Source organism: Falco biarmicus, chromosome 7 (genome assembly GCF_023638135.1).
Source record: "Falco biarmicus isolate bFalBia1 chromosome 7, bFalBia1.pri, whole genome shotgun sequence".
Taxonomy (NCBI): domain Eukaryota; kingdom Metazoa; phylum Chordata; class Aves; order Falconiformes; family Falconidae; genus Falco; species Falco biarmicus.
The window spans coordinates 36,302,167-36,314,008 of record NC_079294.1 but is presented as its reverse complement, the minus strand read 5'-3'; the positions used below and the strand labels follow the sequence as shown (position 1 = coordinate 36,314,008).

The 11,842-nt window shown below is 42.5% G+C and overlaps 2 long non-coding RNA genes across 2 annotated transcripts in view; one reads left to right on the top strand and one right to left on the bottom strand.

Annotated features, from left to right (window-relative positions):
* Positions 1–4,044: 4,044 nt before the first annotated feature.
* Positions 4,045–11,842, bottom strand: part of LOC130152733 (uncharacterized) — a 49,996-nt gene continuing 42,198 nt past the window's right edge. Inside the window, exon 3 of the long non-coding RNA XR_008823091.1 lies at positions 4,045–4,570. This is a non-coding gene — a long non-coding RNA (uncharacterized LOC130152733). The remainder of the gene's footprint in view (positions 4,571–11,842) is intronic.
* Positions 4,564–10,386, top strand: LOC130152732 (uncharacterized). Its single transcript, XR_008823090.1, has 2 exons — positions 4,564–8,371; positions 8,857–10,386. It is a non-coding gene; the product is annotated as an uncharacterized LOC130152732 (long non-coding RNA).

The following is an 11,842-nucleotide window of genomic DNA, read 5'->3' as shown; positions in this document are numbered from 1 at the left end:
GTGGATGTTGGTCTACGCAGACCTTGGTAAAGCCTTTGACGCCGTTTCCCACAGCGTTCTGCTGGAGAAAGTGGCTGCTGAGGGCTTGGCTGGGCGCAGGCTGGCTGGGTGAAAAGCTGGCTGGCTGGCCCAGCCCAGAGCGCGGTGGTGCACGGAGTTACATCCCGCTGGCGGCCGGTCACACGTGGTGTTCCCCAGGGCTCAGCACTGGGGCCAGTCCTGTTTGATTCTTTATCGACGGTGCGGCCGAGGGGATCGAGTGCAGCCTCAGTCGGTTTGCAGAGGCCACCGGGCTGGGCAGGAGCGCTGCCCCGCTGGGGGGCAGGCGGCTCTGCAGGGGGATGGGGACAGGCTGGATCCATGGGCCAAGGCCAGTTGTAGGAGGTTCCACCCGGCTCCGTGCGGGTCCTGCACGGTCACACCAGCCCCAGGCAGCGCTGCGGGCTGGGGCAGAGGCTGGGAAGCTGCCCGGTGGAAAGGGGCCTCAGGGTGCTGGGTGATGGCTGGACATGAGCCAGCACCGTGCCCAGGTGGCCAAGGCGGCCAACAGCATCCTGGCTTGTGTCAGACACAGTGTGGCCAGCAGGGCCGGGGCAGTGACCGTCCCCCTGCACTCGGCACCGGTGAGGCCGCACCTGGAATCCTGTGTCCAGTTTGGCCCCTCGCCGCAGGAAAGACACGGGGGGGCTGGAGCGTGTCCAGGGAAGGGCAACGGGGCTGGTGAAGGGTTTTGTCCAGGTTTCGGTTGGGACAGCGTAGATTTTTTCTTAGTAGCTGGTACAAGGCTGTGTTTTGGATTTAGTATGAGAACAATGTTGATAACACACTGATGTTTTTAGTTGTTGCTAAGTCATGTTTATACTGAGTCAAGGACTTTTTGGTTCCTTAGGCCCTGCCAGCGAGAGGGCTGGAGGGGCATGGGAAACAGAGGGGGGACACAGCCAGGGCAGCTGACCCGAACTAGCCAAAGGGATATTCCATACCACGGGACGTCATGCTCAGTGTCTAAACTGGGGAGTGTCCGGTGCCCTCTGGTCGCTGCTCGGGGACCTGCTGGGCATCGGTCAGCAGGGCGTGAGCAGTTGCATTGTGCATCACTTGTGTTTTTTTTTCCTTTTGGGTTTTATTCCTCTCTCTCCGCCCTTTTTCATTCCAATTGTTATTATATTCTATTTCAATTATTAATTTGTCCTTATCTTAACCCACGGGTTTTACTTTTTTCCCCAGCTGCCCTCGCCATCCGCTGGTAGGACCCGGGGGGAGTCAGCGGGTGAGTGGCTGCGCGGTGCTCAGTTGGCAGCTGGGTTAAACCACGACAGGTCTGGAGCACAAGTCTTGTGAGGAGCAGCTGAGGGACCTGGGCTTGTTTCACCTGGAGAAAAGGAGGCTCAGGAGGGACCTTATTGCTCTCTACAACTACCTGGAAGGAGGTTGTAGCGAGGTGGGGGTCAGTCTCTTCTACCACGTAACTAGCGACAGGACAAGATGAAATGGCCTTAGGTTGCTCCAGGGGAGCTTTAGATTGGATGTTAGGGACAATGTCTTCACCAAAAGAGTGGTCAAGCACTGGCACAGGCTGCCCAGAGAAGAGGTGGCATCACCATCCCTGGAGGTATTTAAAGGACACGTAGATGTGGTGCTTGGGGACATGGTTCAGTGGTGGAATTGGCAATGCTGGGTTAATGGTTGGACTTGGTAATCTTAAAGATCTTGTCCAACCTAAATAATTCTATGATTTTGATAATGTATGTCCCTTATACTTATGCATATCACTTTCAATTTTTCCAGTTTTAATTTTCTGTCCTTCCTCCTGCTGTTTAATATGGGTTTTTTTTATCTTCCTTGGCTGCTGTTTAGAACTTCTCCTAGTTTAGCTACAACTACATTGGTGGCAATTTACTCTCCCAGACACTGAAAGTTTTCAATAAAGTTGAATGAAAAATGGTGTCTACGAAGCAATCTACATTGCCCGCGGTAATCTCCTGTTGTCCAGATTTCAAAACATGTAACTGATTCTCTTCAGGTCAGTTTAAAATCAGGTTCAGCGTGACATAATAGCAAATGCTTTACTAAAATGATGGCAAATGATTGTTTCCTGCTATTAACTTGTAATTTGGTCAAGCAAAAAACTTCAAATTAATAAAACTGCAGCCATTCTCTTCCTTTATATTGTACATCATTGTGAATTATTAAATTTATTGAAATAGAAATGCTGCCCACAAAATACACAGTACTGAACCAAAACCCAAACAAGTCTCACTTCTAAGCTTCAGATTACTCAAAAAGAGCCTCAGTAAATTTGGGCTTCTTTGCCCTTGAATTTAAATGGATGTTAAGACCTTAAGTCAGTAAGGTTCTTTTTAAAACACTTCTTTCTGTATGATTTATTGCTTTATGCATTTTCTGCTGTAGCTTATGAAGATCACGGTGTCCCAAGAGGACTGACCTTTTCAGTGGATGGTACAGGTGTCCAGTTTCAACACAGAGGACCAGTCTAGCCTTGCCTCTTGGCTGCTGTTTAATCCAGTCTCTGGGAAAATGAAGTAGCCTCAAACCTACCCTACTAATGTGTTTTAAAATCCAGGTCACTCATCTCCCAATAATTTATCTTAGCACTGACTCCTGCTCAAAAGATAACAAAAATTTAGAGCACCAAGAACATTTCATGTGTGTGCTTTTTTTGCTTTATGATGAATTTTTATTAGAAATATATATATATATATTCCTTTCTCAGATATTTCCATTTCGCTAGGATAAATAGTATTCAGAAAGATTTTTCTTGATGTCCAAAATTATCTGTATACCCCTATCAATTTCTGATACTGATTTTAGTAATGTTAAAAAAGAACAATAAAGGGAAAATGTTTTGATACAAACATCAGCTTTGGAATGAAAACATTTTCAGCTATGAGGCTCCATTAGTTCTGCAGTTAGCAAATACTTCAATTGACACTGTTGTCAAACCAAGGACATAAGACTGAGAGTGTGATATGTTATCTGCTGCCAATTACGTAAGTTCATGATGCATAAGTTATTGCAAAAAATAAGGTCATGGCTCCTAAACCAACTCCTTTTGAAGTTGTAGTTCTTCATAAAACCTCCCACATATTTGTATATTTTAGTTGGTTAACTCTTAACTGAATTTATGTAAGTGCTTATGAAAATGAAGTATTATATGACGTTAAAGAAAAAGCAGAACCTTGTATGGTCTACAGGATTACCAACATGCTGATATCAAATGCTTGTAGAGAGGTGAATCTGTCTAAAACACAGATTTTAGTTCCAAATCAAAGAGCTTAATCAAAGTTCCTTATCAAAGAGCTGTTTGAAAATAAATGTTTTTGACCACCGAACATAAACATTAAAGTTATTACAGACCATTATATAGTGGGTAGGTAAGAGGATTAGGACTCAACCTCCTCAGTTCTTGTCTTACCTTTTATATAGTCTTTTATGGTAACCTTACACTAATCACTGAATTTTTCGATTGCCTTCATTTATCTTTCTGTATGACTAAATATGACTAAATGTCCTGTTTGTCATATGAAGATAGTATGTAAGTAATAGACTTAAGCCTTCATTTGAAAAATGCCCGCAAAGCTGTGAAGAGCATCAGAGGAACAAATCACTCCACTCAGAACGGGAACAGTGAGGTCCTTTATCATGTCTGGGGCAGAGGTTTCAGAAACTTGAAGAATTGTTTAGGTACAGGACTTTTTTTTTTTCACTTCAGAAAAAAAAGTACGACTTTTAAATATTCTCTCTTTTCAACATTTGATGGAAGCATGACCTTTGCAGATGATTTGACAAAGCCTCCCCTGGAACAGCTAGTAGTCATTGTTCTGCCTTATTTAGGTCAAGGACTGAAAAACAGGTTTTTATAGTCTACTAAATAACTTTACTGTAAGTCTTCGGGTTTTTTTTCTTGAGTTTTTGGGAACCCCCCCTCAGCTACCTCTGTTGCTCTGCAACTTACCAAGTTTGTACAAGTAGTTACCTATTCACTGGCCTGGAGAAAGACCAATGCAATAGTCCAATGGGCAGTCTGAGTTCAAGTCCTTGCTCCAATTAATGTTTAATTATTTATACAAAGAGAAACAGGTCCAACAGGAGAGACGGAGGAGGCTGTTCTTCAGAATAACTGATAGTTTGGTAGCCTGAAAGCTTGCCTGGGATGCAGGATTCTGACGTTCAGACATCTTGCAGAACAGAAACTTGAAATCTGGACTTCTGTGCCACCAGTCAGTGCCTTGATGATAGGATGATTATCTGGGAGGGGTGACAGTTTTCTTGCTCTTTGATGTATTTCAAGTCTCATCCTAGGCATGAGAATCTATCCCAGGTAAGAGCTTCATAAGAACTGGTAAGTACCTGCAAAAAGTTATGGTGTCAACAGAATATAATTTGTCAGTGAAAAAATGCATCACTGTAAACTCTGATGGGGGCATGACTGGAGTTTTCACAACCATGTAGGTCCAGAGTGGTTTGGCCATTGTGATGATCCCTCAAAGCCAATGTGTTTGAAGGAGAGGTCAACAAGCAGCGCTGGAGGGCATGAGTCTCAGGAAGCCTGTAGAATGCCAAAGCATATGTCTGCATAAGTGTCAAACTTGTAAATTAGCTGTTGTTACAAAAGTTTAACAATGGGGAAATGGTCACATACAAACATTGGTTTGGGCATTAGGCTTTTGAGTCTTGCTGTTTTTAAACACTTCAGCTGACGTTGATATGAAACTAGGGCATAAAACCAGGAGCCAGACATGTGATCTGTTGCCAGTTGCCTTCAAACTACCACGTGATGAGGAAAAAAAGAGAGGAAGTGGATGGAGAAATGGGACAGGTCATCTGGACTCTGATAATTAATGTTCCTTAGAAAATAAAAGTTTTGAAACTTTCCTGGAAATGAGGTTTTATGATCTGCTACAATGGCCCACAGGGGGAATGCTGCAACCTACACATATTGACAATTGTGGTATTACCAGGCAGTTCATTTTTATGAGTAATTTCCAGAGCAACCCTCAACCATGCAGTCATGCATACAGTGCAACAGTGTGCCATAGAAGAAAGACTCAGCTAGAGGCCAAAGATTATACAGATTTATTAATATTTGGGAAAAAGATCCTAACAGCAGAAAGCAAATTGAGCAAGAGAGAGGGGAAGAAAGAATGGACTTGACAACAAAGCGAGCTCTGTAAGGATGTGATCCAGAGCACAGTGAACTCAATAGAAAGATCTCCATTGATTTCTTAAGATCTTGGATAGATCTCAAGGGAACAGAGACACTCTGTCTTATACCTTTCCCCCTTCTTTCTCCAGCTGAATTGAAAATACATTCTTTCTGGTTCACAACTAGTATCATTTAGTAATCAAGCATCACAATCAAAATGTTGATCATACTTGGGATGTTAGAGCCAAGAATCCTTACCTAAGCAGCCACAGAAATGGCTTGGCTTTTCCAAGGGCTAAGCAATTTGCAAATTCTCTCTAACAGTACTTTCAACATTTTATTAGATTCAGAGTAGTCTTATCGCATACTTAACTTTGCAAACCCACTCTGCTTTCTCCTTTACAAAACTTTGCAAACCCACTCTGCTTTCTCCTTTACAACACAGAGACTAGCGGAGAAGTTGGATCCGTAATCTTGTTTCTCTTAAATCCTTCTCCATAAACACTTTTCTTGTAAAGGTAATGACCCATTTAGTTGTCTTCTCTTTATGTCTGGTTTAAGTAGTTATAGCTGTTACTTTTAAATAGCTATTAAATATTTCAGTAGTTCTTAAACCATGCCAAAGAATACTTGGAATAAGAGAACAATGAACACAGATGACTGAAAATGAAGTTGTAGAAATGAATTTGATTATATATTATTCAGAAGAAAAAAACAGTTTTTTTGAAGTCCCTGTTAAGGGCTGTTAGAGAAAGCAATATACTTTGCACTGAGTGAGGCTACATAGATCATGAACCCTGGCCTCAAGTAATATATCTCCAAGATCAGCTCAGTTATCTGCTTTCAAAATCTTTCCTTCTATGGGAACAAAGGTTTGCTGCATAATGTAAGCAGTGTTTGACAAACTCATCCTGCTGTGATAGCAACTTGTATTTCATCCTACACACTGAAGAACATAATTTATCTTAACACTAGGCATTGAGCAAGGCTAGCTGTGGGGAAGTAGAACTACTAGGGTTTCCTTTTACTACTGAACTCAATTGAAATCTGCAGTTAAGCCAAGCCTGGTTTAAGTACTCTGTTAATTATTTTCTTTAACATGGTGTGAAAGACCAAGGCTGCTTTGTCGCAATAGGTGGGTAAGTTACCAGCGAGATGTGCCGAGTTGAGGAGCTGGTGACAACAGACAGAAAGAGGAATCCGCATTACTCCCCATCAGTTTGGAGATATAAGAATAAACTTCCTTATAGAGAAACCCGGAACATTTTCAGTGCAGAACATTCAACAGATAGTCCTACTGTCTGATAGATCACAGCCTTCTCAGTGACCTGGAGTTCAGGAGTGAACCCTTCCAGGTCCCTAAGAACAAACCCCTCACTTTGCCCAGGCTGTATGTGGTTGGAGTGCCTGCTCCTCGTCTTCCTCTCCACCGGGATGCCAGCTGTGTCAGAAAGCCCAGATTCCATGATCTGAGGATTTACCCATTCCCTTCACTAGCACAGAAGCTACTGGCTTTGGCAGTTCACTCTGTGATGTTTCCTGTAAGACCCCGTAAGGCAGCATCAGTGGAGAGACAGTTGTCCTTCCCCTGGCCTAAACACGTGCACACACACACTAACAACAGGCATTAGCAAGTCCTCCTGTAAGGTGATTCTGACCGAAGGGGCACAGTGCCAGCACTGTCTCAAGCTCTGCAACAAAGCAGAAAAAATGCAGTAGAAACAGTTTAAAAGAACATAAATGAATAAAAACCGGTGGTTCTCTGCTATTACAGCACTGGACACCGAACATCAATTCCAGTCTAAAGTCTAAAATGATGAAGCACAGAGCATGTGGAGTTTTCAGTTTAACTTCTGACCCAGACCTCCCTGAGGACAGTGGGAATCCCTCTGGGTTTGATAAGGCACAGTAGGGGCTCTTTTCTCAAGGACAGGTAAACACATAGTGATTAACAGGTCATAAAGGAGAACTGATCTTACTTCAAGGACTTGTTTTCTCAGATTCAACCTGCACTATCATCGGTGAAGATCCCCTGGGGGTCCTGCAGTTTTCCCTCTTTGGCTTGCTCTCAGGATTTGTTTTAGTGAGTCCCCTGTCCACAAAGAGGTGTGACAGGCTGATGCTTGAAAACCTGGTTCTGTTCACTCTGTCTGTGTCACAATAGATCTAATTTGTCTACCAGGAAGCCCCTTACGACCTGAGGAATAAAGGGGACACAGACTTTATTTGTAGAAGGTATTTTAAAAACTTGGCATTGTTGCCACAAATAATGTTCAGATGGAAAATCCTGATTCATAAACCAGGATACAAAGGTATGAGTTTGTTGGCCAGAAACAATTACTTATTCCATGCTGTGGAACAATAAGCCCACTAGCATTCTGAGCTTGGTTATATACAGAAGTGATGATGATGGTAAATATGATATAGTTCTATGTCTATGACAAAATTAATGGATTTTTCTATGGACCCAGTGCAAATGCTATTGGAGTCCCCAGAAAAAAAACGACAAAAACCCCCCCAAACAAAAATCAAAAGGTGCTTTTCTGTGTTTGCATATGTAAGAAGATGAATGTCGGTTTGGATTTCAAAAACACAAGTCTCAGGATGTATCCAGACACATCCAACACATGACTACACAGCTGATGTGTACATTTCTCCTTTTTTCCACTCTCACCATAACGTTCATCAAAGCAGTGGAGATGTTTGATATTCCTGGTGAGATGAGGTCAGTGCCCCTCTCTTGGAGCTGAATCATGTGAAGTAGAAGCTGAAAGAGGACAGAGGGCATGGGAGAGAATAGGTACTATTTTTAGTACAGGGGCATTCTTCAGTAGCCCTGGTATCATAGGAATCTGCAAGGAGAAGTCTCTGTTGGGGACGTGATTCATGAAATAATATACAGAAGGTATGTGGTGACCTGCAAGTAGCAGGCTTCTCTACAGTCATGTCATTGACACCTCTTTGCAATTTGATTTTACCATAAATGTGTGCTAATATTTCAGACATGATTTTTTCCCTTGGTCTTTTAGAGGGTAGCACAGATGGTGACTTCTCTTGTGCGTTTTGCCCTTTACGCTTGTTTCTAGAGACCACCTGAGTGCCTCCATTGTGGCTCTGTTCTTTTCAGAGTGCTATTGATTACATACTGCACTTCGTGGGAATCCGGTGTAAAGGGACAGCTTTATAAGCCATCACGGGCTCCAGGTATCTATTTTTATCAACCTGAGAAGCTGTTGCTTACAAAAAGAGACCCCTACTTCCCAGGCCATGTGTGGCTGACCTCGGTTAGTCCGAACTCCTTTGACCTCAGCGCAGCTTAAGCGATATGACAGCCGAGTCAGCCCCTTTAATTCCAGTCTTTGTGAGGCTCATGTGATAATCATGCACTTGCTCTGTCAGAGGAGCCGGCAAAGCGCAATTCTGTCTGTACGTGCTCCCTGCAGCAGACCTCTTTTCTTGCCTTCTCTCTTCCACCAGATTCCTTTCATTTTGTTGGTTCTATTCAGGAACAAAGAGGACTTTGTTGGATTGCCTTTGCGGTTTATTTTCCTGAGCCTTGGAAGATAGCAGACTTTTGCCACTGTTTTATCCAGCCCTTTATCACATGCACAATACCCTGAATGCTTGATGGAGGCTAGTGTGTGTTAGCCTAACTCTCTGCTTCTTTTTTTTTTTTTTTTTTTTTTCAGGTTGGAAGCCAGGGCTGACTTCTGGATGCCAAGTTAGGAATAATTGCCTGAGTAAAAACTCAGGGAGGAGTCTGTCCACACAGCTGCCATAAAGGCTGCAGTCAGAGGAGCTACAGTTGTCGGTAGATTTTGTCTTGTTTTTCATGTTCTCTGGCCTTATCAGGTCCCTGTGTCTACACAGATACGTGTTTATTTACAGATGTAGTACACATCCTCATCAAACAATTTTTGGGCACATGTTCAAAAAGAGGTAAAAAATGCATTGACTGGCCACTACAGCTAATAGTTAGTAGCTTTTATCTAAACGTGTAAAAGTTTTTTGACATGATAAACTGCTACAGTTTTCACAGATGTGGAAAGGCAGTTGCAGAAGAGTTAGATGAAGGACTCTGGTTGGTAGACTTTAACATAAAAGACTCCTCCAACTCTCTGGACAAGTCAGTAGTGTGGAGAAGACTAAAAAGAGGAGCTGACTCTAATCCTTTGCCCTAACCACTGTCCCAGCTGCTTTTCACATGACCTGCCACTTTACCTATTCCCAACACAAAGCTCCCAACGTGTTTCCTTTATTTAATGCATCAAAACATCTTTTTTAAATAATCGAAAATGTGGCCCTTACTCAAGGCTGCCCCTGAGCTTTATCTATTTTGTCAATTGCCAGAAGGACACAGTGTGGTCCTGGAGAGTCTCTGGACAAGGTAATAACAGAGAGTTGCTTCATCAAAGCTCTTCCCATGAGGGACGAGATCTGTAACTTTGTTTTTAGTGGAACAAGCTAACATCTCCAAAGGCGCAGTAGGCATCAAAATACAGTGCTTCTGAGCTCTGTATGCAAAAGGTCAGGCAGTGTTTAATCCTGAGGGTGACCTCATGGACCTCGAGGGAATTTCATCAAGGATGTAGTTAGTCTGTATTTTGCAATAATCTGTAGGAAATAAGCTTGGCATTTCAGAGATAAAATTCGCAAGCAGTACCATTCCAGTCACCCAAAGTACTTTGTAGACGGGATTTCTGTGACAGTTTATTTCTAAAAAAGTCTCATGTTCTAAACTGAAACTTTCAGCCCTTACTCAGGCAAAAATTGCACAGAAACCAGTAGGAATACTGCCTAGAGCAGAGTGAAATAAAAGCTGGAGAATCTGGTGCTGTGTTATTTGGCTCATGCTGCAAAACTTCAGCAAATTTGTCTCTCACAAGCAAAGTGAGCAGTTTTGACAGCTTTTATTATATTGAATTACAATGACAAATAGGGGCATTGGTTTGTAGAACATTTGAAAGCGTGATAAACACAGTCCTAATGAGAAAGATGTTTCTTTTTATTTGAAAGAACACCACTGTTTTTTCTCATGCATACTCTAGGTGCACCAACAAAAATAGAAGACCTGGTTATCTAAGGCAAAATTCCTGAAATATCATTCTCTAATTCTCTAAGCTTTCACTTATTACTTTTTATTCCCAGAAGTATTTGATGATTTTATTGTCCACAAAAACTGTGACAGTAATAAAAGAAAATAAAATTCTTAGTGCAAACATAGAGTACCTCAGTGTTTTCTTATGAATTCAAGAACGAATGTAAAGTCAAACATGCTTTTCAACATTAAAAATCTTATTGTCCAGAGGATAAATGGTGCTTACAGTAAGCGGGTTGCTCTTGTATCTCTTATGCAGTTACAGTTCTTGGATTGTTTAACTCCAGTTTTACCCACCGTGGCACTTTTTGATCTTTGAAGACTACAGTGAGTAACTTGTACTATAAAAGAAAATAATTTTACATCCACATGCACATAAAAGTAGTAGCAGGCTCTTTGGAGAATGATCTGTTTGGAAAGCAGCTAGTATGTTACGGGTGCTGCCATAAGTAGCAACAATAGCAAGATAATTTTGCTTACCCACCAGTAACAGTTGCAAGTGAAGGCATCTTGCCACAGCTGTTAGGAATTCGATCACTTGTAACAAAGTGTTTAGGCCAGGATGCGGGCATTTTACACGAGGGTCGATTTTGCTGAAAACAGTTTAGTGCTTCTGTCTCTTGCATTTCTAAACTTGCCTCGATGTCTACCTAATACCTTCTTTAAATGTGGAGAGTTGCACTGAGCCTGTGCAGGTTCATTCTGTTATGCCAGCTCCCTGACACAGACCCACGTATTTCATCACCTGCATTACTTTTGACATGGCATTAAAATGGAACTGGGAGGTTACTGCTGTTCACACAAGAGTAATCATGTGTCCAGAGCCTCCCCACAGGTACACATGTTTATGCATGCCCTTCACACACACGTGCATGTCCCTGTGAGCCCACGTGCTCCTTTGGCATTGTCAATCTTACTTTTTTCTAAGTTTCTGAGGAATTTTCAGGAGACTCAGCTCAGCTGTGTCTCTGCTGGCTGACACTTTTTGCTTACTTCTTTCTTACTTTTCACTTGCCCATTTCTCTTTATTCTCCCTGCATGCCTGCCTCAAACGCTGTTGCAGCCTGCTGAGATCAAGCCCAGGAGCTGCCCAGAACAGAGACGCTTCTCCTAGTGCATCCTGGCAGCATTGCCTGTTCTCTGCAAGTTCATCGCTCCAGGAACTTGCTCTGTGTGCACAAATGCAGTGGGGTGCAGGACCAGATGAGAGGAAGCAGCCAAGAAAGGCACAGGAGCAGAACACAGATGGAAATGATGCAAGATACGACAAATGTATATTCCTAGTTTAGGTGGATGCACAAGAAACAGCTGCCGCTGGGGCAGCCTCAGATCATCCAAACTGTGCTGAGAAGGGGCACAGCTAAAGGATTTTTTTATATGTTGTCTCATCCTCAAGGCGTGTTTTTCAGAGTGCAGAAATGCTTTTTATTGCATTAGAAGCCACCTGCTGCACATTTACAATTTTTAAATCATCCTTGCTTAGATTCAGAAGAGTTAGGGATAGGGAACTCCTATTGGATCCCATTATCATTTGAACTACCAGAGCAGTATTGTTCTATATGTTAATTTGCCAAGCA